This window comes from Triticum aestivum, chromosome 6A, assembly GCF_018294505.1.
Source record: "Triticum aestivum cultivar Chinese Spring chromosome 6A, IWGSC CS RefSeq v2.1, whole genome shotgun sequence".
Taxonomy (NCBI): domain Eukaryota; kingdom Viridiplantae; phylum Streptophyta; class Magnoliopsida; order Poales; family Poaceae; genus Triticum; species Triticum aestivum.
In genome coordinates, this window is record NC_057809.1 from 162,589,553 (window position 1) to 162,613,340 (window position 23,788).

Genomic DNA, 23,788 nt, shown 5'->3' on the forward strand with positions numbered 1-23,788 from the left:
AATCATGTAGTCTGGCTATGCTTTATCTTCACCACACAAAATATTTAAATCATGCACAACCCCGATGACAAGCCAAGCAATTGTTTCATACTTTTGGTGTTCTCAAACTTTTTCAATCTTCAAGCAATACATGAGCGTGGGCCATGGATATAGCACTATAGGTGGAATAGAATGGTGGTTGTGGAGAACACAAAAAAGGAGAAGATAGACTCACATCAACTAGGCGTATCAATGGGCTATGTAGATGCCCATTAATAGATATTAATGTGAGTGAGTAGAGATTGCCATGCAACAGATGCACTAGAGGTATAAGTGTATGAAAGCTCAATAATGAAAACTAAGTGGGTGTGCATCCAACTTGCTGGCTCACGAAGACCTAGGGAAATTTGAGGAAGCCCATCATTGGAATATACAAGCCAAGTTCTATAATGAAAATTCCCACTAGTATATGAAAGTGACAAATCAAGAGACTCTTTATCATAAAGATCATGGTGCTACTTTGAAGCACAAGTGTGGAAAAAGGATAGTAGCATTGTCCCTTCTCTCTTTTCTCTCTTTTTTAGTTGGGCCTTTTCTCTCTTTTTTTATGGCCCCTTTTTTCGTCCGAAGTCTCATCCCGACTTGTGCGGGAATAATAGTCTCCATCGTCCTTTCCTCACTTGGGACAATGCTCTAATAATGATGTTCATCACACTTTTATTTACTTACAACTCAAGTATTACAACTCAATACTTAGAACAAAATATGACTCTATATGAATGCCTACGGCGGTGTACCAGGATATGCAATGAATCAAGAGTGACATGTATGAAGATAATGAACGGTGGATTTGCCACAAATACGATGTCAACTACATGATCATGCAAAGCAATATGACAATGATGGAGCGTGTCATAGTAAACGGAACGGTGGTAAGTTGCATGGCAATATATCTCGGAATGGCTATGGAAATGCCATTATAAGTAGGTATGGTGGCTGTTTTGAGGAAGGTATATGGTGGGTGTATGATACCGGGGAAAAGGGCGCGGTATTAGAGAGGCTAGAAATGGTGGAAGGATGAGAGTGCGTATAATCCATGGACTCAACATTAGTCAAAGGAACTCATATACTTGTTGCAAAAATCTGTTAACTATCAAAACAAAGTATTACGTGCATGCTCCTAGGGGGATAGATTGGTAGGAAAACACCATCGCTCGTCCCTGACCGCCACTCATAAGGAAGACAATCAATAAATAAATCATGCTCCTACTTCATCACATAACGATTCACCATACATGCATGCTACGGGAATCACAAACTTTAACACAAGTATTTCTCAAATTCATAACCACTCAACTAGCATGACTCTAATATTATCATCTTCGTGTCTCAAAACAATTATCAAGCATCGAACTTCTCTTAGTATTCAACGCACTTATAAGAAAGTTTTTACAAATCTTGGATCCATATCACATTAGGACTAATTTCACAATTAAAGAAAATTACCATGCTGTTTTGTAGGACTCTCAAAATAATATAAGTGAAGCATGAGAGAGTGATAGTTTCTATAAAACAAACCACCGCCATGCTCTAAAAAGATAAAAGTGAAGTACTAGAGCAAAAACTATATAGCTCAAAAGATATAAGTGAAGCACATAGAGTATTCTAATAAATTCCGAATCATGTGTGTCTCTCTGAAAAGGTGTGTACATCGAGGATGATTGTGGTAAACTAAAAGCAAAGACTCAAATTATACAAGACGCTCCAAGCAAAACACATATCATGTGGTGAATAAAAATATAGCTCCAAGTAAAGTTACCGATGGACGAAGACGAAAGAGGGGATGCCTTCCGGGGCATCCCCAAGCTTTGGCTTTTTGGTGTCCTTATATTTACCTTGGGGTACCTTGGGCATCCCCAAGCTTAGGATCTTTCCACTCCTTGTTCCATAATCTATCAAATTCTTACCCAAAACTTGAAAACTTCACAACACAAAACTTAACAGAAAATCTCCTGAGCTTCGTTAGCGAAAGAAAACAAAACACCACTTCAAGGTACTGTAATGAACTCATTATTGATTTATATTGGTGTTAAAACTACCGTATTCCAACTTCTCTATGGTTTATAAACTCTTTTACTAGCCATAGATTCATCAAAATAAGCAAACAACACACGAAAAACAGAATCTGTCAAAAACAGAACAGTCTGTAGTAATATGTAGCTAACTCAAACTTCTGGAACCCAGAAAATTCTAAAATAAATTTCTGGACGTGAATAATTTATCTATTTGAAAATAATTTTCTACCCATGGTGGTAGATACACATGTCCCCAATTTGTATCTCTAATTAGTTTGATAAATTATTTTGGACCATGGAAAATAACTCTATAATGACAAGATTGTGACGTTGGACTAGTCCGGCAAGAAAAAAGGCACTTGTGCCAAAAAGGCAAGCAAAAAGACTAAGAGAAGTGCGAAAAGACCCTTTCTACACAACGAAAAGTCACTTGTGTCAAAATGGTAATAAAAAGATAACAATAAGTCATTTCTATACAACAAAAATGCACTTGTGCCAATGCCATAAGAGACCTGAAACCTCATATATATAAAACACACTTATGCCAAAGGGTGTGTAGCTGCCGCCATGCGTGCATAGCTACCACCATGCATAGAAAATTGCCTCTCTTTATCTATTAATCATCTTCAAAAATAATTAACTAAATATAACTCTGCAATAAAAAATGGCAGCAATTCTCGTGAGCGCTAAAGTTTCTGTTTTTTACAGCAAGATCAAAAAGACTTTCCCCAAGTCTTCCCAACGGTTCTACTTGGCACAAACACTAATTAAACACAAAAATCACAACCAAAACAAAGGCTAGATAAATTATTTATTACTAAACAGAATCAAAAATCAATTAACAAAGATAAAATTGGGTTGCCTCCCAACAAGCACTATCGTTTAACGCCCCTAGCTTGGCATAAGATTTCAACGATGCTCACATGAAAGACAAGAATTGAAGCACAAAGAGAGCATCATAAAACATGTGACAAACACATATAAGTCTAACATACTTCCTATGCATAGGCATATTATAGGCAAACAAATTATCAAGGCAAGCAAAAACTAGCATATGCAAGGAAGCGGAAAGAAACAATAGCAATCTCAACATAACGAGAGGTAATTTAGTAACCTGAAAATTTCTACAACCATATTTTCCTCTCTCATAATAATTACACGTAGGATCATAAGAAAATTCAACAATATAGCTATCACAAAACATATTCTTAACACGATCACATGCATGTAAAGTTGACACTCTTCCAAAATTGTGGGATTAACATTAACTAAAGTCATGACCTCTCCAAACCCACTTTTATCAAAAAATTCACGAGATTGAACATTCTCCAAATATGTGGGATCTAAAGTCGACACTCTTCGAAACCCACTTTCAATACTATTACCAACATTATTATCAATCTCATATTCATCATGCAGCTTAAATAAAATTTCAAGATCAAAAGAAGAATCACCCCAATCATGATCATTGCAACAAATAGTAGTCATAGCAAAACTAGCATACCCAAGCTGAGGTTTTTCATATCATTAACACAATTGACATTAAGAGAATTTATAATAACATCATTGCAATCATGCTTTTTATTCAAAGATCTATCGTGAATCACTTCATAAAGCACTTCATCACAATTTCTAGATTCACGAATTTCAAGCAAAACCTCATAAAGATAATCTAGTGCACTCAACTCACTAGCAATTGGTTCGTCATAATTGGATCTCTTAAAAAGATTGGCAAGCGGATGAGGATCCATACCAATAGATATTTAGCAAGCGAAGATGCAAGCTAATAGAAGGCACATGGTAACACGAGCAAACAGAAGGACGAACGGAAGATGGCGAATAAAATGGCAAAGGTGAAGTGGGGGAGAGGAAAACGAGAGGTAAATGGCAAATAATGTAATGTGAGGGATAAGAGTTTGTGATGGGCACTTGGTATGTCTTGACTTGTGCGTAGATCTCCCCAGCAACGGTGCCAGAAATCCTTCTTGCTACCTCTTGAGCACTGTGTTGGTTTTCCCTTGAAGAGGAAAGGGTGATGCAGTAAAGTAGCATAAGTATTTCCCTCAGTTTTTGAGAACCAAGGTATCAATCCAGTAGGAGGCCACGCTCAAGTCCCACGCACCTACACAAACAAATAAGAACCTCAAAACCAACGCGCTAAAGGGGTTGTCAATCTCTTCACGGTCACTTACGAGAGTGAGATCTGATAGATATGATAAGATAATATTTTTGGTATTTTTATGATAAAGACTAGAAGTAAAGAAAGCAAAATAAACGACAATTGAAATAGCTTGTTGACAGGAGATTAATATGATGGAAAATAGACCCAGGGCCATAGATTTCACTAGTGGCTTCTCTCAAGATAGCATAAGTATTACGGTGGGTAAACGAATTACTGTCGAGCAATTGATAGAATTGAGCATAGTTATGAGAATATCTAGGTATGATCATGTATATAGGCATCACGTTCGTGACAAGTAGATCGACTCCTGCCTGCATCTACTACTATTATTCCACACATTGACCGCTATCCAGCATGCATCTAGAGTATTAAGTTCATAAGAACAGAGTAACACCTTAAGCAAGATGACATGATGTAGAGGGATAAACTCATGCAATATGATATAAACCCCATGTTTTTATCCTCGATGGAAACAATACAATACGTGTCGTTTCTCTTACTGTCACTGGGATTGAGCACCGCAAGATTGAACCCAAAGCTAAGCACTTCTCCCATTGCAAAAAAGATCAATCTAGTAGGCCAAACCAAACTGATAATTCGAAGAGACTTGAAAAGATAACCAATCATACATAAAAGAATTCAGAGGAGATTCAAATATTGTTCATAGATAATCTTGATCATAAACCCACAATTCATCGGATCTTGACAAACACATCGCAAAAAGAAGAGTTACATCGAATAGATCTCCAAGAAAATGGAGGAGAACTTTGTATTGAGATCCAAAGAGAGAGAAGAAGCCATCTAGCTAATAACTATGGACCTGAAGGTCTGAAGTAAACTACTCACACATCATTGGAGAGGCTATGGTGTTGATGTAGAAGCCCTCCGTGATCGATGCCCCCTCCGGCAGAGCGCCGGAAAAGGCCCCAAGATGGGATCTCACGGGTATAGAAGGTTGCAGCGGTAGAAATAGGGTTTTTGCTCCATGTCTGATGGTTTGGGGTACATAGGTATATATAGGAGGAAGAAGTAGGTCGGTGGAACTACGAGGGGCCCACGAGGGTGGAGGGCGCAGCCAGGGGTAGGCGAGCCCCCTGCCTCGTGGCCTCCTCGTTCGTTTCTTGACGTCCACTCCAAGTCCTATGGATCACGTTTGTTCCAAAAATCACGTTCCCGAAAGTTTCATTCTGTTTGGACTCCGTTTGATATTCCTTTTCTGCAAAACACTGAAATAGGCAAAAAACATCAATTTAGGCTAGGCCTCCGGTTAATAGGTTAGTCCCAAAAATAATATAAAATTGTATGATAAAGCCCATTAAACATCCAAAATAGAATATAATATATCATGGAACAATCAAAAATTATAGATACATTGGAGATGTATCATTATCCACAGGGGAGCTGCGAGAAAAAAACAGAAAGAAAACAAGAAAGGTGCAAAGGTAAAAGGCTGGGGTCCTAAAGCTCCAGCCGCACACTGTTCTCATTGTAGTTTAATTAGCACGTCAAAGCGCGTTGATACAGGAAGTGCGATAAGCAACATGCTATTTAACATGTCGAAACCAAGGGAGAGCTGCATGTGGGTCCTGAAAAACAGGTAGAGTTATCATTAACGGAATCACCTAAAAAGTCCCCCATACTGCGTTTCTCGCCGTCTTGGTTTGTTTTATCCTTCAAGAGGACCGATGACCAGACCACCCGATGGGGCATGTGGGATTGAGACCTGAAAAGGAGACAAGTAAAAGTGAAAGTATGTGTGTATCCGATGTCGGTTGAGCCATACTATGGATCACAAGCTAGCCATGCCTCCGTTGACACCCATGGGATTTTGAGTGTGTAGTTATGTACGCGCGGCATGAATGCCACCACTTGATCAGGACTAAGATGAAGGCCGGATTGCTAGTCGAGCTCCTGACGAGCTGAGCTCTCCTGCTGTAGAGTAGTTTGGACCCTCTTAACGGTGTCCGTGGGCTCGACAGCCGAATTAAGGTTCTGCTTGAGAAGGCCGCTCTGTACTTCTGCTGCTAAGGCAGCTATGTGCTCTTTTGTACGGAGGGAGCGTTCCGTATTTCCATTGACCATTATGATGCCACGTGGACCGGGCATCTTGAGCTTAAGATAAGCATAGTGTGGTACTGCGTTGAATCGAGCAAACGCAGTTCGTCTGAGTAGTGCATGATAGCCGCTGCGGAAGGGGACGGCATCGAAGATTAACTCCTCGCTTCGGAAGTTGTCCGGAGATCCGAAGACAACCTCCAATGTAGTTGAGCCCGTACAATGGGCCTCTATGCCTGGTATGACTCCTTTAAAGGTAGTCTTTGTAGGCTTGATCCTTGATGGGTTAATGCCCATTTTTTGCGCTGTATCCGGATAGAGCAGATTAAGGCTGCTACTTCTATCCTTAAGGCCGCGAGTCAAGTGGAACCCATCAATTATTGGGTCTAAGACCAGTGTGGCTGAGCCACCGTGACGGATACTGGTCGGATGATCCCGGCGATCAAAAGTGATCGGGCATGATGACCGTGGATTAAATTTTTGGGCGACTGGCTCTATCGCGTAGACGTCACTGAGAGCACGCTTGCGCTCCCTCTTGGGGATGTGGGTATCATATATCATGTTCACCATTTTGAACTGAGGGGGAAACTTATTCTGTCCCCCAGTGTTCGGTTGTTGGGGCTCTTCGTCATCGTCCTCGCTTTGCGATCCCTTTTCCCTGTTCTCGGCGTTTAGTTTGGCGGCCTATTTAAAAACCCAGCAATCTCTATTTTTATGATTGGGTGGGTTGTCCGAGGTGCCATGAATCTGGCATGGATGATCAAGTATGCGGTCCAAGCTGGATGGGCCTGAATTGTTCTTTTGGAATGGCTTCTTCCGCTGATGGACTTACAGCCACTGAATCCGGCATTGACCGCCGTATCCTTGGTGTTTTCTCTGTTGTTTCGACGCTTGTATCTGTTGCGTCGAGACTTGACTTTGTTATTTTTAACTTCAGGGGTGCCGGCGTTGCTTGCATTGTTTTTGCTATGGGCCAACCAACTGTCCTCGCTCGCACAAAAGCGGGTCATGAGTGTCGTGAGGGCCTCCATGGATTTTGGCTTTTCTTGGCCGAGGTGGCGAGCGAGCCATTCGTTGTGGATGTTGTGCTTGAAGGCTGTTAGGGCTTCGGCATCCGGACAATCGATGATTTGATTCTTTTTAGTAAAGAACCTAGTCCAGAATTTCCTGGCAGACTCGCCGGGCTATTGCACTATATGGCTTAAGTCATCAGCGTGCGGAGGTCGAACATATGTACCTTGGAAGTTATCCAGGAAGGCCGCTTCCAAGTCCTCCCAACTGCCAATAGAATTTTCAGGCAAGCTACTTAGCCAATGCCGAGCTGGCCCCTTGAGTTCTAAAGGGAGGTATTTCATGGAGTGGATCTCATCGCCGCGGGCCATATGAATGTGAAGAATGAAGTCTTTGATCCACACCGCGGGGTCTGTGGTTCCATCGTATGATTCGATATTCGTGGGTTTGAACCCTTTTGGGAATTCATGATCCAGGACCTCATCAGTGAAGCAATGAGGGTGTGCGGCGCCTCTATATTGGGCCGTATCGCGACGTAGCTCTGATGGAGTCTGTCGGCGGTTTTCAGCCCTCGCATGATTAGGTTTGTCACGTCCAAATACGTGGGTGTTGTTGCTTGTCGAGCTGCGTCCTCGCGATCCTTAGATTGATCTGGTGTGTCTTGCTTTATTGTTCAGGTTTTGCAGGAGGTCACATGTATGGCCACGGGCTAATTTACCTCTACCTGTGCAATGAGGCGGGGCGAGCTGGTGTTATTCGTGAGTTGTCGTTTTGTCCCGACCATGTGGTGTTCAGTCAGCCGCATTGTACGATGGTGGTATGTATTCTGGCGCCTCCTCGTCAAACCGAGGTAGCAATTTGCGCTTTGGGTAGCTTTTGGTTGGGCGCTTGAGGCCGTATTCTTCGGCCGCTAGGACATCAGTCCATTTATCGTTGAGCAGATCTTGGTTAGCTTGAAGCTGCTGCTGCTTCTTTTTCAGGCTCCTTGCAATGGCTATTAGCTGGCGCTAGAAGCGCTCCTACTCAAGAGGTTCCTCAGGCACAATGAAATCCTCGGTGCCGAGGCTCACCTCTTCCTCGGAGAGCGGAAGGTAATTATCATCCTCCGAATCTTTGTGTGTGGCCTGTTTACCATGGCTAGCCTGCTCATCTTCCCGTTCACCTTGTTCATTAGCTGTATCAACGGGGTCCTTGTTGTCTTTGGCACCTTCTGGGGTGTTATCTTCTCCTGTGTCGGTGTTGTTTTCTTTACTACAGCGTGACTTAGAGCGGCGCCGTTGATGCCGGCGCTTGGACTGTATTTCGGAAGGTTTATCCTCAGCTGGATCTTCCTTGTCATCGCCGCTATTCTCCTTTGGTGCATCCACCATGTACATCATATGAGGAAGTGGACGTCCAGCGTCCGGTGAACGGCGGGTCCTGGGCCTCTTCTTCTCCGGCATCTTCGTCCATACCGTCGATGTCCTCGGAGTCATAATCAAGTGCTTCGGTCAAATCCTCGACCGTGTCCATGAAGTGGGTGGCGGGTAGGAAGCAAAATTCTCCACTGTCAGCTGCTAGTTCGAAACGGATACAGTTCGGCTATGAGTCCTCCACCAAGGACAGTTTCTTTAATGAGTTTAGCACATCACCCAAAGGCGAGTGCCGGAAGACGTCTGCGGCGCTGAATTCGAAGATCGATAAATGGTCAAGTTTGGCGTCCGCAGGCTCACGTGGTTCAGAACTTACGGCCGGAGACGAGTCCGGAGTTCAAGTGACAAAGACGTCGTGAGAGGTTAAGTCTATGTGCGGCTCCAACGCCGTAGAATCTGTGGCCTCCATGGTGGGGTTGATCCTCCTGTCCTTGGATGGCGCAGTCTGCTCCGGATATAAGGCCAGAGCGGCTACAGGAGCAATCTCCTGGATGCAGCCTGATGACGGATTTAGGTCATGATCATCAGGGTGACCAAGAGCGGCTACTGCAGTCTTGAATCCGGCAAAGATCAAGTCTCCACGGATGTCCACAACGTAGTTCAAGCTTCTAAATCTGACCTGATGGCCAGGGGCGTAGATTTGGATCTGCTCCATATGGCCAAACGAGTTGGCCCGTAGTGCGAAGCCGCCGAACATGAAGATTTGTCTGGGGAGGAAAGTTTCTCCTTGGACAACGTCATTATTGACGATTGAAGGGGCCATCAAACCTTTTGGTGACCTCATAGGGGAACTCTCAATGAAAGCATCAATGTCGGTGTCAAAACCGGCGGATCTTGGCTAGGGGGTCTCGAACTGTGCGTCTAGGGTCGATGGTAACAGGAGACAGGGGACACGATGATTATCCAGGTTTGGGCCCTCTCTATGGAGGTAATACCCTACTTCCTACTTGATTGATCTTGATGAATATCAATATTACAAGAGTTGATCTACCACGAGACCGTAATGGCTAAACCCTAGAAGTCTAGCATGTATGACTATGGTAATGAGTATATATGTTTCCGGACCAAGTCCGCCGGTTTATATAGACAACAGGAGGATCTACGGTAACACAAGGTCAGTTACAAAGAAAGGAATCTACATATTCCATCGCCAAGCTTGCCTTCCACGCCAAGGAGAGTCCCATCCGGACACGGGTGCAGTCTTCGGTCTTCGTATCTTCACAACCCATCAGTCACTACAACAGGACCCCCCCCCTACAGCAACACCTTTTTCCATATCTAAAACTGCATATATGCATTGTTGGTGTCTTTACCAATGGTTTGGGATGCGTTGCCTTATCCAGTGTTGCTAGCGCATAATGCAATGCTTATATTGGCATTGGTAAAAGGGACCGTTGCAAGACTACAACAGATAAAATGGACTTTTACAACACTATTATATGTTGGTGCTTAATGTACAGAAATCAAAATCCCATTGCTTGGCAACAAAGAATTTCCAACGCTTAAAGTGTTGGTTCATATATAATGTGCATATTATTATTATTGTTATATATTACTAGCAATTAAATTAATGCTCCACATAATGGTAATAATTATATATTTGAAATGAAGGAAAACAAGATAATATACTCGTAGAGGAAGAAATCATATATTAGATAGAACTGTTGGATTACAATAGTGGATATTACAGGAGGAACATCATCCAAATGTGATGCATAATCTGACTATTTTCTTGACAACAAAACTTACATTGAAAGCATCAATCAACTTCTCTACAACTTAACTAAAAATCAACGAGGAACAACATCCAATAGGCGCCATCCCTACAACTTAACTAAAACTGAAAGCATCCATCATCATCATGAATCTGAACATGAACATCATCATTGCAGTACACTTTCCACACACCATATAGTCATCCATTTTCTTTTGAATCTACAAAAAATATAACAAAATGAGTTGTTAATACACAAAGATTGCCATGATGCAAGTAGTAATAGAGGCAAGATATTAGCTTTTTATGCATTACCGAGAGTGTTGCAGTTTTTTCAACTACGTACCCAATTTTCAGTTTTGACAAGTGCCATATCGACATGCACTACGCAGAATCCATTTCTAATTTCAGCACCATCAAGTTTAAATTTAGGATCACAACTTACAATTGTACCAAGAGCTACGTCCCAGTTATGATTTTTCAGGCTGTTCAAGAATACTTTAGTTCCTGCATGTTAGAGAAAATCAAAGTTACCATTGGCAGAATCATCCTCATCACCCATGACAAGACAAACAAAATAGGGGAACATATGAAATGAATTTGAGCAGTCTTACAAGTAGTTCACTAGCACCCAACCAACTCAGCGAACCACTTTGAGCTCTCTTACTGGCTGCATTAGCAGCTTTTTGGTTTTGTTTTCGTCTGGACAACACTCTTATAGCAAAGAAGAGGTAATAAACAAATAAACAAGCTAGCACTATAGTTTGAGCAAAATTTGTATCTGATTACGAAAAGATACTAGCTTGTTCGCAGCAGAAGTTTTTTCTCCCACACGTACACTGACATTTTCAAGCAAAGTATCTTTGTTCTGAACAACATTCTAATAGTAACACGACCAGTAGATACATAAACATCGGAGCGATATATTTTGAACATATTGTATATGATAATGGAAATATACCTTGTGTGCAGCAGCATTTATTTTCTCTTGCCATGTACTGAAATTCTGATCAAAAGTTTCTTGGTTCTGGAAAACTTCACAAAGCAACATGTAAACACACATAAATATGTGAGCACTATTAGTTTGATCGTAATTTCGTATATCAGACTATGGATATACCTTGTGTGTAGCAGAACCTTTTTCTAGTTGCCGTGCACTGCCACACCATTATGAACCATGAATTATATGTTACTATGATGAATAATCATATATTGCAATCAACAGGAATGAGCAAACTTACCATCTTCATTTTAATCTGCATCAGTATCATCACAATCTGTGAAACCTTCTTTATCATTAGTAGTTATTTCCTAGACATCAGATGACTCGACATCTTTTTCAGCATAATTATGATGTTCGATTGGTTCTTCTGCCATATAGTCCTCATTGGATTCAACAACGTTAATTCTTGTCTCAGACACATCTGCTGCAACATGACAATGACCAAAAGTTTAAATAAATTGTGTAAAGTACAATGTAGGTTGTCTCAGAAACTAAAAAATATATAACACAATCTAAAAAACTATAATTCCCAAGCAACAATTTAGTAAATTTTGTTATTCTTACCGTGCATTTTGTTTATTATTCACAGTGTCACAAGAATGCAACTCTACTGCAGAGCTATAGTAATTCTCAACTTTAGTCCTAAATGGTTTATTTTTCCTAGTGTTTTTTGCTGAATTTTGTTTGCTGCTCCCAGTAGGTACTAAAGTACTTTATTTGGTATGTGTGCAGTGTATTCTACCACAAAGTTTTTAGTAATTGTGAACCCTAGCATGGGAGCTTGTTTGCTGCACCCAGTTTTTTTTAGTAAATGCATCTTCTGTATAATTTGTTAGTGTACAAAGATATGTAATTGTGCTGCAAAGTGTAATACGTTTTGAACCATTAGGCTCATAGTTGTTCTGTTGCTCCTTAAACTAATGTTGTTTTGTCCACAGTGCATCTACTGTATGATTTACAGTGTAACAAGGACTGTAATTCTACTGCATAGTTATAGTAAATTTGAACCAGAGCATCCAAGTGTGTTTTGCTGCTCCCATTCTGATACTAAAGTACTAATAATAGTGACATTTTGATTCATATTTACAGTGTGCTTTTACTATGATTCATCATTATTTGGCCAGAGTAATTGGTGGTGGTCTCAATTTACAATGGCATTGATATAATCTGATAAGTGTTTCATGTTTCTTCTTTTTCTGTCATTAGACTGTGAAGCAACTCAATGGAGAAACACTAGCGGGGCCGGTAGATAAAATTGACATCGACATACTGATGACAAGTACAAACAGGGACAAATGGTCAGGCACCAAGTGGCCGGAAAATCTGATTGAAAAGGTTTTCAGTCGACTGACAGTGAAAACTTTTGCAATGAGTAAACTGAACAATGAATCAACTTCAGATTAAACTAGAACCGTGATCTGATCTGGTGGGTGAAGAAAAAAAAAGCTGAGAACCAATACGGAGGGCATGAATTGCAGCAGTGAGGGATAGGGAGTAGGGCACTTACTAGATGAACACGCAGGATTGTTACCACCACGTACCAGCCGGATCTGGACAATCTACCACCACGTACCAGGGCACTTACTAGATGAACACCATGAATTGTAGCAATGAGGGATAGGGAGCGGGGCACTTACTAGATGAACACGCAGGATTTTACCAACACGTACCAGCCGGATCTGAACAATCTACCAGCCGGATTTGCCTTGCAAGAGAGACGTGAATTGATTAAGAGCACAGATCGGTGGAATAGGGAGCAAGAGAGGATAGTTGTGAGGGAGTAGGTCGGCAACTAACCTTGCTCAGCTTGTGGTGATGCCTCCGCCACCGGCCTCCGGGCGTGCGATGGATCCAGCGCGAGACGAGGAAGGGAACCGTGCACTGATATGGGGGGAGGTTTCCGATTTTATTTGCGCAGTTACCTCATCGCAATCTGTTTGACCGATGTTAGTCTCCGTCCTGGATGCCTATGAGATGTGGGGCCATGGTAATGAAGCACGCGTACTTAAATTTTTCTTTGGCAGATTAGTCGCTATTGGCGGGAGAGAACGGAGAGAAAGGAAAAAATGGAGCGAAACCAAAAAGAAATACGAGCGAGACTAATAATTTGGAGTGAAACAAATTATATTTTTTTGAGGAAATTATTATATATTTTGTTATTATTATCATCTGGCCCATGACAGGCACGTGCACATATATTTGCGCTAAACAGAATATGCTTCTTCTATGTTTGTACAATTTTAGTGCAACATGTATGGAAGTAAAAAATGAATTCTATTGCTCAAACAATAGAAAAAATTAATCCAAAACACAACAAATTTCTTAGCTTCCATGTTCTAACCTACTCCTTCTGTTCCTAAATACTCCCTCCGTCCCATAATATAAGAACGTTTTTGACACTAGTGTAGTGTCAAAAACGTCTCCGTCTCATAATATAAGAACGTTTTTGACACTGGTGTAGTGTCAAAAACGTTCTTATATTATGGAACGGACGGAGTACATGTCTTTTTAGAGATTCTCTTTTTTCTCGGTAGTTTTCGCTCCTAGAGATTGTAATAAAGTGGTGGACGCCCTAGCGGCATTTGGGATGAAGATGGTCACCGAACCCCAAGCCGTATGGCCGGGCGGTGCTCCTACCTTTGCCTAGGACTTGGTTGCCGATGACATTGTTCGGCAAACTGTTTAATGGAAGAGCTTTTCCATGTCAAAAAAAAAAACAAAGAACTTATATTTAGGAATGGAGGGAGTGCATATGAGGTCAAAGGGCATCTCCAACTAGATCCCTAAACCACTCACATCCATCCGGACCAAGCGGTCCGGACACATTTTGCCATCCAACACAGTACCCCATCAGTTTATGGAGGAGCCCTCCCCATGCAACTGCGGAGTCTAGATCGGGTGTCGCATGAAGGTGGAGCCGTCCTCGTCGTCGCACAACCATTATGCCTGGATCGACCTACCGGCATTGCCACAATGCCACAACTGGCGCGGGAAGTCCGTCAAGGAGGAGGTGCCGCTGGCGATTGCAAAGCCGCACGTCGCCTCCTCCATTACCTCAGTGGCCGCAGCGGAGCCGACTCCTCATCGCGGGCCATCACGTCGGCCGAGCAGAGGGCGACCGGGCAGGCAACATGACCGGAGTAGTGCAACGCGGCGGGCCGCTCCGTGTTTGCCAATTTCGACGAGGCATGTGCTTGGGTCCGCGAGGACCTAAACCTGGCAGAGGCTATGATCCGTGACTGCTCCTTCACCAACGCGAAGAAGGTCGAGGGGTGCCGCCGCCGCCGCCGCCTGGAATAGGTTGCTCGCTAGGATCAGCAAAGAGTGGTCGCTAAATGACACACGTTCGCTACCGCTCGAGAGCACCATGGTCGGGGCCCGCATTGGCCGTGGAGGCCCTCCGCGCGGTGCAAGAGGAAGCAGAGCGACTCCTCTGCGAGCGCCAGGCGGCAGCCGGGCAGGGCTATCGCACCCTAGCGCCCTTTTGCCGCTCAAAGGACAACACGGACGGCGACGGTAGTACGACCGGTCAAGGTAACCATACGTACAGGTCACTGCCCGCTACAAGTTAACCTAGTGTTTTTTTAGTTTTTAGTAAAATGGATGAAATATCCTAAGTTTTATGTAAACTACGAATGAACTTTAATGAATTGCGTCGTGTTTGGTGAAATTCGTCCGATTCGTTCTAATTTGTTTTCGAAATGGATGTGAATATGGTTGTATGGCCAGCTATCGCATCACTGTTTGTGGACCAGCTCGGATCAGTCTACGGATAAAGAGTGTATCCATTTTGGGGGTCAGCGCTAATGTGGACCCTCAAAATATCGCAAACGTCCAGATCAACGTACATGTCCTGACATAGTTTGCCATCCAGCATGGTATCCCATTGGTCCACGGAGCACTCAGGTAGTCCGAAATCTCGCAAACCAGATGCAAACAAATGGGTACCTTTGCGGGCGCCCGGACCGCCGCCACGTACGCATGGACAGTCCGAAACCGCCCAAAAACATCTCCCGCGTCGGCCCCTTTTCTGCGCAAACGCACATCCGCTCTGCACGCTACATCCATGCGGGCCCGGAGCGGACACGGGTTGTCATTGGGACAGGCATTGAAGCGGCGGGCTGGATGAGAGCGCTGCCCGCGCCGCATGCGGACTATACGCGTGTGACATTTGTCAGAGAGATGTGACTAGACGTGATGGACTGGGTCGTCGACCAGTCGAAGATCACACCGAAGATGAGAAAGCATCGTCTCCACCGCCTCAACAAGAAGATGCTGAAGTACGGCAAGCAGTGGTCTCCATGCGAGATCACCGTGCCGCCGCCTGTCTCTCCCTGCGCCCATGTCCCTGGTGGCCGCGGCCGAGCACGTGAACAGGATCATCCATGAGCTCCAGGCGGCGGTCGGGAATCCTTACCGTGACTCCGCTCTCTCTCTTCTGCCGCTGGAAGCCCGACTCCGACGACAACAACGGAGGTGCCACCGGCCAGGCGTATGAGATCACCATCAAGTATAGGGGAGGTTAAGTTTTTTAGAAGTTTTAATTGTCTGGGCAATATATAGTCCGGCTGTATGGAACGAATATTTAAGTTTCAATAAAAATTGTTCATTTTATTTTAATTTGCATCATCTTTTTTGTTAAATTCCATTCAAAATGTGACCAGACGTTTGCGGTATGCTTTGGAAATCAGGCTAGGATCGACTCACGGTATGGATCAACGATGAACTGAATTCAACTCACGCGAATCAGAGTGGCAAAGAACAGAGACGTGCACAACACAAGAAAGATTATTTGCGACGTGCTGAACAGGGTATTTGCCGTGCTAACTGAAGAAAAGCACAATTAACTAAATAAACGCTACAGCTAATTGAAGAAAAGCTGCAGCTACATTATTCTGGTGCAAAGAGATTAACACTAACACTCCATTGTTGTTCCCCTCCAAGTTAGAGATGCCCTCATGATATATTGGCAAGGAGACAACCAACACCAATGTATTGATCGATTTCATGGAACCAGCCAATTTAACACTTCTATGATGATTATGAGATATGCAACAACCCGGATGTAGGTACATATGAACATGTGTAAGAATGTTTTTTCTTTGACAGTAACATGTGTAAGAGTGTTTAGGAAACAGCACAACCAACACCAACGTATTTGAGATCTAGTATGGACACTTTAGGGCAGTCACACCTACAAATCTTCTTGTTCAAATTATAAAGTACATGGACATAAAATAAAAAATAACAGTAATGAATTCATCACTTCAACTAGGCTCCACATTTTCAGATCGGTGACTTGCTTTATCCATCAAACCTGCATGCAGAAGCACTAGAGTAGTAAGTTTCATGTCTAAGATGACATAGGTTGTGGCAATGATACTAAGAATGTAAATAACAGAATCACATTGGAAGCTGACCTTTATTGTGGTATTGTGTCCAGCGTCACAGTCTCACAGAATGAATGTAAATTTGTGAACACATAATACATCTAGGTAAAATTTGTGAACACATAGTACATCACAAGCAGTAAACAGTATAACTACCCTTCACCTCTTGTACGACAGCAGCTAGCATGTTCAAATAGTCAAATTCAATTGCTGATCGACTGAATTTCCATCATGATACAACACCAGCAGCAGCTGCCAAAGTTCAGCTATTCCCAAACACCTGGAACCATGTTGTACAAATTTGAATCCTTTGATCTAACAATTCACTAAAAGCAAAAATATTCTGAACATACGACATACGAAATATACACAAAAAGTCAAGGATTTCCTTTTTCTTTCTTGGTTGACTGAAACCGGCAACGAACTGAGCTGAGTTGAACACAACAAACACTCGAGCAAAAATAAAACAAAAGCATTGATCTTCAAGGAAACAGAGAGGCATTCACATGTTAAGGGAAACAAATGGAAGTTAACAAGAAGTTTAATCAAGGTGCATTATTTTCCACTTGTGTTTCAGAAAATACTCTGAAGTAGATATAATCTTCTTGTCAACAAATGACATAAGTGTATGTACTCCAACAAATTGGAGATAGGTCCAAGTATTACTCTTAACATATGAAAATATAGAGGTTCATGCCATCGTCTCTCATCTTGTCCTTCTTATGCAAATTTGGATAGAAAAACTGACAGTAGATTCAGAGTACTACTCGATATAGATTCCTAAAGTCGTCGTTAAGTTTAGCAGGCATCTGTTATAATTTTTGAAGACTCTTGTGTAAATTAAAACATATATTTTCCTATTATGTTACAGATTAGGGTCATTGTTCTGATATGCTCACTTGTGTTGACTTACTCCCATATATACATGTACTCTATACTAAAACTAGAACTTAAATGTTATTAGTTTCGCAATGGATATGACAGTGAGGGATCGCATTAGAAATAGAAGGGGGGAGGAATACATTCCCTGAATGTTAACTCACATTAGAAATAGAAATTAATTGTTAGTTTCAGAGATGAATGTTTACTCAGTGCAATGCTTGCACTACATTTTCTGAATATTTCAAACATTCCTGGTACAAACTGAATTCAGATATGAATGTTTACTTAGTGCAACGTTTAAACTGTATTCCTGTACAAATTTTGTTCAAGCCCTGACCAACCGAACAACAATGAAGTTGACAGGGATTAAGAGGGATATGGGTCAAACCCCAACAGAGATTAGAGTGATAAACAGAGGTTTCACACAAACCCCATGGTGATTAATTCCCTGTTGGGAACAAATCCCAAACAACTGAACATAGCCCTGATGGTAGAGTACATCTCTGAAACTATAATAACCCCGAAGCTCCTCTCTCAAATGATTTAATCACAAACAAAGGGGAATGGATCCATCTCTCCAATCTGACGATCCATCCCTTCATCATCTACCAAATCCCCCTACATCCCACGGCCATGTCTCGAGGTGCCCACAAGTAGGTGACTGGATGAGAGGAGATGGGAATAAGGGAGGAAGAGGGTTACCGCGGAGGTTAGTCTCGCCGTCGTACACGGTGAAGGAGAAGATGGGTAGCCGAAGGAGTAGAGCGCCGCCAGCGGGCAGGCTGGAGGGGCGGGCAGAGGAGTAGGGAATGCTAGCAGACGACTTGCAGCCTTCCTACCGCGGCCTTGCTGCTTCTCCCTTCTTCGCTGCACGCAAAGCCGCCGTTCCCCTGTCCGTCTCCGCCTTCCCGCCGCTACCTGGGTCGTCGCCGCCTTCCAGCCTTCCTGCTCAGCGAGGGGAGATTGGATGAGCGATTTGTGTCGTAGTAGACCTAGATCGATCCGGACTTGAAGGAGAATATCAATCTGGATCAGAGAATAAAAGTGGTGGACTTCGCACAATTTGGTTTTGCTCGGACGGTCAGCACGGATTTTCGCGTCACATCTATATCTTATCTTATCTTATCTTTCCCTACTAATAAAGCACGGAGTGCTTCTGGTCGTTCGTCGCGCATATTTACAGAAAACCCCCTATAGTTCCATAAAATCAACCCGCACTACAGGTTTTAGTCAATCAGAAAAATGTTTCAAATTTACAAACAGGACCCTATGTTTTCGTCTATTCAACCCGCGATCTGCAGAACGGCGGCGACGACTGGAGCTTGCAGCGAATGGATCCGTGCGTGGCACGGGTTGGGGAGGATTCAGAGGAGGACGGTGACCACGGAGGTCGCCGGTGACGATGATTAAAGCTGAAGCGCGACTTCCCGGTCGAATTCATGGCATCTAGGCTCCTGCCAGAAAGGAGACGGGGAGATGGGGGGAGGAGAAAACGGGAGAAAGGAGGGGAAACGAGGCGGCGGCTTGCTGCAGCAGACGGCAGCAGGAGCAGGAGGTGCGGCAGCGCCGTGCAGGGTGCACGCACGGCGGTGCTGTCCACAGGCGTCATCGGAACGGAGGCGAGCGGCTCGGACATGGTGGCACGATGCAACATGGGAGGAGGAGAGCTGAGGTGAGGAATAGCGAGGTCGAGGGTGGTGCAGCCTCGCCGGGGTCGGGCTGTACTGGCGGGTGCCGCGGATCGGGCGCGCGCATGGAGCGCCTCCCTGACGGCGTGAGGTGGAAGAGAGCGAGGGGATCGATCTATTTTTCTGAGGCAGGGGATCGATCTGCTAGCTAGGTTAAGGTACGCCTGGGCTGGGCCTTAGGCCAAATGGGCCAGCCGGTTTAGTTGTTGCTCTCTCTCTCTCTCTCTCTCTCTCTCCCCCAATTCTCCTATCTTTTTTCTAGATTACTAAAAAAATCATACCTTTTTCTATTTATTAAATATAAATAGAGAAATATTATAAAAGAGAGAGGGTTAGGAATTATCTTTTGGGAAGGTACTATTTTCCTGGACTCGAAAAAATGTGCTTGTTCCAAGAAAAATACAAATGGGCAATGCAAGGTTTAAACTCAAACTCATTTGAATTTTTGTGGAGGCTGGTAAAGTGATAAAAGAATTATTGGCAAAGTCTGGGGACCAAAATTGAAGTACAAAAAGGCATGGTATTTTTCCAAAGGCTCAAAAAGGAATTTTGAAAAGCAATTGTATAAAATAGAAGTAAGGCTCAAATGATCTTCTAAAAATGTTCATAGTTTTTAACTTGGTGTGAAGTATTTCTTTATCTTTACCTAATTTTATTTATTTATTCTTACCTTATATATTTATATTTTTATATTAAATATTAAAGGGAGGTGATATTCTTGGTTTGGTCCCGCTTTGTTTGGTCCCGCTTCAATTAATTTCACGTATGCTATTTGGTTTCGTTACTTGCCATCCATTTTGGTCCAACGGAGGAAGTCCACATGGCGGCGTACTGTGGCCCAGGTCCGGAGAGCTTGCCGATGGGAGGGTTCGATCTGGCGACGCACTGTAGCCCAGGTCGAAGAGCTGGCAAATAATAAAATTGCTGATGGGAGGGTTCGATCTGATAATTTGCCAACCGGACACGCATAGTTTGTCCAACTGACCAAGCTAGCGATATGAGAGGATTTTTCTCCCGTTGCAACGCACGGGTCTTTTTGCTAGTCTTACCTACTAATAAACCAGCGATCGCTTCTGGCCGTACGTCGTCGGCGTTTTTGCAAAAAAGTCCCTGATGTTTTAGTTATTCAACCCACAGTCCTTTTAAAACTGGCTAACTGAGATAACGATTCATTTTTGCAAAAATGTCCATGTCCTTTAGTATATTCAACCCGCAGTCCTTCAAACAAACACATCAGGGCAGATCCCCTTCCTCTTCCCCACGCACGAGCGGGCGCACCGCCGCCGCCGACGCCTTCCTCGCGGAGTTTGCAGCCGAAGGATCGGTTGGGGCGCACCGGGTCGGCCTTCGGTGGGGCGCAGTGCGAGCTCTCGGCTCGGGGCAGGAGGCGGCTCAATGAAGAGGAGCTGGGGCGCAGCGCTCCTCTCCTGGTGTGGCGCACGAGGGAAGGAGGAGGGGATCGATCCAAGACGGGAGCTGAGGCTGGCGGCGCCCTTCACACAAGCCTCACCGGCGGTGCCTTCTACACAAGCCTCACCGGCGGTGCGGCGGGAGAGCTCCGACCCGTCCATAGGTGCAGGGATGCAGATCCGCGTCGCCAGCCTGTACTAGGCCGAGGTTGATGCGCCGGCGCAGGGGTCGCCGTCCATCTTCGCCAGGTAAGCGCGGGCGTTCTTCTCTCTGTCATTGTTGTGGTGCTTGGGTCGCGAGGAGGCGATGCGTGTTTGCTTTGTTGTAGGTGCTTTGGCGCTGTAGATAACACTTCTGGTTCTCCTCCATGCTCGCAGGCCTCCAGAGTACTCCAGCAACAGCCACTGGACGGCAGGTAAGCATGCATTGTATGACCTTAGCTAATTGCGTACATACAAGTTTGGATGAATTCCAAGAGATGGAGCACTCTATCCAAATAGGAGAAGTGTTAGTTTAAAAGGGTACAATTTTACAATGATTTTCATGGGGAGCAAAGTAATCACCTGCGGCAAATTTAAGTTCTAGAATTGACATATATTCAGTTCCTTTTTTTTATAAAGAGAGCTCCCTCTCCGATTTTCATTAGAAGAAATCACCGTGCCTTGCATATATTCATATATGCAGTTCCTGGAAGAACAAAGAAGTTGCATGTCCTTTTATTTAGTCTGAAAATCACATTGATCCTTGGAGCATGATTGGGACAAATCGCACATATGTCCTGTACTGCACACACGTGAAGGCAAAGGATTTTTCTGAATGCCATTGTTGTCCGGTACACAGTGTTTATCAGTTAGTAATTTGTCCCTTCCGCAATGTGATGATACTGTCAATAAGGGAAGCAACATATACCATTGGTTTTGTTGATAGATTAAACCACAAACTGGTACAATGTTTGAGATATAATGTTTTCTATCTAAATGTTGTTTCACACAGTTAATCATTGGTTTTATTTGAGAGATAAATTAGTTTATGCACTGAACTAGAAATAACACAACTACATATTGATTTTCTGCTTAAATTTCACAATAGATATTTTGCCGGATGACCCACTGTATGAGCATGCCACATCCTTTCTTGCTCACCCAGCACACGGCATTCCTGTAAGCCTTCACCCTCCACGCACACCAGCTGCGGTGGAAGCCTAGCTCCTACAGCTCTGCAGTGAGGCACGCAGAGAGTGACGACAACTTCTGAAGCCATGGCTAGCCTGTGATTACCAGAGTGGCGATGAGTGTGATTTGGATACCTGTTTTGTTTGCTCCTTCTGTTTTGATTTGAGTTGATGGGGATGAGATGTGACCCTACTGCTGGGCGTCGCAAATGCCACGGCTCCATGTATGCCCCAGCTTTGGTGATGCACGGGCGAGGCTACTCGATCTGGTGTAGTCGCCCTCCTTCCAAGAAATCAAGTTCTTTCGTTCAGATTTTAGATCTCTTGAGTTTCAGCTTAGTTCAAGGATAGAAAAGCATGCTCCTTATGGATTCAATGAGGAAAACCATCAGCCACTTATTCAGAATTGGATGGTGTGGTGCACCTTCATCTTGCTATCCAACTTCTTAGCTTATTTGCTTTAACTTTACTACAGTTATATAGCAGGATAAGGATCGAATCTTGTGACGCCACTCCATTTCCATCGTCAAAAGTTGCGCATGAGTTGATTTAGACTTTCAGAGTTCAGAGAAGACCTAGCAGAGTTAATCAGCCTGAAGGTATATCAGATCCTAAGGAAAGAGGACCCGGTTCAGATTTGTCACTACTATGTGCTGTTGGATAGCCTTGGTATGTGTTAGTTTTAATTTACCGCAGAAGTTCGATTCTTGGGAGATAGGACAGGTGCATACATTAGTTTTCTTATGAATCTGTTCTCTTTTTGTGCACTATCTATCTATGAAATTTTTCAAAGAAATTGACGGCGGCGGCTCGGCGGCGGTGTGGCGAATGACGAAGCATCTAAAATGGACGGAAGAGAGGTGGTAGGGCGCGGCTGGGAGACGTACATATTTGAGGAAATACGATTCATAAGGTTTCATATTAATAACTTTATTCTGGGACAACTTTATTCTCCAATATGAATCTGTAAGAAAAGATATGGCATACATTTGTGTAAATTGATAATGTAAGCACATCTCGAAACTCTATTATTTTTTCAAGATTGATTTACTTGGTGGTGCTAACTTCCATTTTCTCAAAACAGGGCATGTGTGCTATTTCTGAAAAAAGAAGCTGGCATCCCTGGTGCTACACAGGAGTATGTAGGAAAAGAAATGGCATCTCATAATTCTTTGGATGTAGACCAGTAGGTTCAATTACAAATTGTTGGCTGTAAATGACTTTCAGTTTCTAGCTTTCATAAAATTTAGACATGTACTACTCTTTAACAGTATGATGTGGTTGATGGTGGTCCTATGTGCTGGTTCAAATTATCATGTTGGATAATATTGCTTTTACTAGCAGTTGCAGTGTTCTTACTATTTTATTTCCACAAATATCATCATGTTTTGCTATTGATGTAATGCTATATTTCTTGACTGAAATCAAACCCTTCAGTTGCTGCCGTGGTGCTCTTATATTCCTTCACAGAAAGCAAACCTTGTTCATGGCTAACTTATAGAATACATTTTTCAAAAAAAAAAACTTATAGAATAGCAGATACAGAGTTCAGAAACCATCAATCTTAGGAACACTTTGACCATGTGTTTGCTTCTGTTGAAGACCCAATATATGATGAGGTGTTGTAACTGCTAATGTTGAGCTATATAGACCCTATGAGTAGAACCACCATTGACAAACATACGGGTCAATAGAATTCAGAAAGTTACAGTTTATTTGCTCTGAAACTACTCTGTGGACGATAGTTTATGCTGCAGATCATTGCACGACCCTAATCAAACAGTCTGCTGCAGTTTAATTCTATACATGGATGGCA

General features: G+C 43.3%; 3 long non-coding RNA genes across 9 annotated transcripts; 1 reads left to right on the forward strand and 2 right to left on the reverse strand.

The window, feature by feature from the left end:
* Positions 1–10,340: 10,340 nt before the first annotated feature.
* On the reverse strand, positions 10,341–13,379 carry LOC123130507 (uncharacterized). 3 transcript variants are annotated; one of them, XR_006463851.1, is made up of 8 exons: positions 13,229–13,379; positions 13,069–13,136; positions 12,939–12,990; positions 11,670–11,852; positions 11,549–11,585; positions 11,390–11,463; positions 10,874–10,935; positions 10,341–10,649 (listed from the first exon to the last, which is right to left on the reverse strand). It is a non-coding gene; the product is annotated as an uncharacterized lncRNA (long non-coding RNA). The 3 variants fall into 3 exon arrangements; XR_006463850.1 differs by having other exon boundaries at positions 11,670–11,855; XR_006463852.1 differs by having other exon boundaries at positions 10,775–10,935; positions 11,670–11,855.
* A 3,134-nt stretch (positions 13,380–16,513) lies between these two features.
* Positions 16,514–19,605, reverse strand: LOC123130508 (uncharacterized). 2 transcript variants are annotated; one of them, XR_006463854.1, is made up of 4 exons: positions 18,764–19,605; positions 18,406–18,648; positions 16,852–17,101; positions 16,514–16,748 (listed from the first exon to the last, which is right to left on the reverse strand). It is a non-coding gene; the product is annotated as an uncharacterized lncRNA (long non-coding RNA). The 2 variants fall into 2 exon arrangements; XR_006463853.1 differs by having other exon boundaries at positions 18,406–19,529.
* A 1,019-nt stretch (positions 19,606–20,624) lies between these two features.
* Positions 20,625–23,312, forward strand: LOC123132627 (uncharacterized). 4 transcript variants are annotated; one of them, XR_006464916.1, is made up of 3 exons: positions 20,625–21,049; positions 21,179–22,885; positions 23,057–23,312. It is a non-coding gene; the product is annotated as an uncharacterized lncRNA (long non-coding RNA). The 4 variants fall into 4 exon arrangements; XR_006464914.1 differs by having other exon boundaries at positions 21,179–21,216; positions 21,891–23,312; XR_006464917.1 differs by having other exon boundaries at positions 21,130–23,312.
* Positions 23,313–23,788: the final 476 nt, after the last annotated feature.